Source organism: Ixodes scapularis, unplaced genomic scaffold (genome assembly GCF_016920785.2).
Source record: "Ixodes scapularis isolate PalLabHiFi unplaced genomic scaffold, ASM1692078v2 PGA_scaffold12__126_contigs__length_90152505, whole genome shotgun sequence".
Classification (NCBI taxonomy): domain Eukaryota; kingdom Metazoa; phylum Arthropoda; class Arachnida; order Ixodida; family Ixodidae; genus Ixodes; species Ixodes scapularis.
This window is the reverse complement of record NW_024609838.1, coordinates 52,939,779-52,942,207: the sequence shown is the minus strand read 5'-3', so window position 1 is coordinate 52,942,207 and position 2,429 is coordinate 52,939,779.

Genomic DNA, 2,429 nt, shown 5'->3' with positions numbered 1-2,429 from the left:
ATATCTAGCTTTGACAGTTTAGCCAGTAACATCTCATGATTAACAATGTCAAACGCTTTACTCAAGTCAAAGTAAATCACATCAAGCTGGCCTCTGTTAGCGACGGCGTGAGCAGCGGTTGACATAAAACAGGCGAGATTAGTTGTGGTCGAGCGACCCGCCATAAATCCATGTTGGTTAGGGATAAGATAACGCTTGAGATTGAATGACAATATTTTGTGTAGTGCCACTTCGAGGAGCTTCGAAAATGTGCAAAGAAGAGATATAGGTCTGTAGTTCGACACATTTGTTTTTGGACCGGACTTATGCACAGGTACAACAAGTGCCGTTTTCCACATGGCGGGAAAGACCTCATTCTTTAGGCAGTTGTTAAAAATCTGTACTAGAACAGGAATAAATATGGCACTGTATGCCTTCAAGAGGACTGACGGAATACCATCATGGCCAGAAGACAATGATGGTTTCATTTTTTTTACACACTCATGTAGTAGCTCCTCGTCAAAGAGTGCAATACAGGATGCATTCCCAGAGACAGCTGGCGCGGCAGTAGTTGAAGGGATTGGATGATGCTTAAAAACAGACTGGAAGTGGCGTGCAAAAATTTCACAAACATCTGTCGTCGAGTTTCCCTGTGAGTCCAGCAGGGTGATCTCTCCTCTACCTTTTTTCTGGGACCGAGAGCGAACATACTTCCAGAATTCTTTGGGATTTTTAGTTAGCTGCAACTCGACGGAATCAGTGTACGCCTGACGATCACGTTTAAAAACTTCCTTGCAGAGAGACCTAAAGTGCCCAAATTCTGATTTTAATTCGGGGGTATCGTTCTTTTTAAACTTTCGATGAGCGCGCAATTTCTTATTCATTAAAGTACGTAATTCGTGCGAGAACCAGAAGGGAAACTTTGAGCCTGATGTTTTACGAAGCGGGATGAATTGATCCATTCCTTCTCGGACGATTCGAGTGAAATCGCGAACCTGTTGATCAACGTCAGAACACAGGATAATTGAGGACCAGTCGTAATTGGAGAAATGATCGTACAAACTAACATAATCTCCAGCGCAAAAATTGTGTCTATTCCCTTCAGGATGTTTCCGTGAACAACGTCTCATGCCCTGTCGGACAGGTATACTAATCTCCAAAGGGGGGTGATATCCGTCGGGGGGAACCAAGCCTGACGCACCCTCAGTTACATCTATGCAGTCAAGATCCGAGAAGCAAAGATCAAGCATGTTGCCCTGGGTGTTCGGGATACAGTTATATTGTCTTAAGTTCGTAAATGATGCGAAATTAAGCAAAAGATGAGATTTTTGAATAATATAGTAATGTTTTGAGGACGCAGAGGCTGTTTCCCAACATATGTTGGGGACATTAAAATCGCCAAGAACCATAAATTTAAATTTTTCAAGGGCGTTGGTTGTGCGCTCAATGCCTAGTAGACATTGGCTAAAATCATCAGGAGAGGTATCAGGGGGCAAGTAATAAGAGCCGAGAAGGATACGCTCGCCATTAGCGCATTGTAGCTCTACCCACACTGACTCAAATGATGTCTCGAGATCTGGACGCCTAACGCATTGTAACGACGTATCAATTGCTATCAGCACCCCACCCCCTGTCTTTTTCAATGTAGAGAATGTGCGATCGCGTCGAAATACTGTGAAATTTGGTGGGAAGAGATCAGATGAAGAAATATTCGAACAGAGCCAGGTCTCGGTTAGCACAATAATAGATGCATGAGTTAGGGTTACGTTAGAAAAAAATTCATTAGCTTTTGTGCGGAGACCTCGGACATTTTGATAATAAATGTCTAGTTTAGGTATCTGTTTCGGCATTATTGGAGAAAGGTGTTGGAGATACCGCTTGATAGGTACGGCTGTCAGTCAGCTGGCCTGTGAACTCCTTGAAGAGGCTTCCCTCTGGCCAGAGGAGGGGATCAAAAAGTTTCTCCATTTCGTCTTCCGCAGCCGTCACGTGGAAGGACGAGTAGCCCTCATACCGTGTCTTGAGCCGGGTGCATACGAGCTCACGAACAGGGCCCCGCCCTTGGATGTGAGCCTGAAGGCCTGCAGGATCACAAGATGAGCCGAGACGCGTCACGAACACAGCGCGTTGGTGACGTGGACGAGGGGGTGGCAGTGCCACAGGTATACAGCTGGCTGCCGCACCTCCCCTCAACAACGGACGCCTTGCCGTGGGGAACTTGTGTCCCACCCCGCGGAACCCAGCCCCGTTAAAGTTGGATGGGTCCCGACGGCGTGGGTGCCCCGAAGGCTGGACAGGTTCAGCGAGGTCGGTGCGCGACCCGTTCAAGGTCGCAGAGAGACCGTCGACCGGCGCGCTCGAAGAGGCCCCCCCTGCGAGAAGAGGGGTGCCTCCTCCCCCTCGCGCCGGAGATAGCGGATGATGGGGGCTCGTCACCGCGGCGTAGGAAA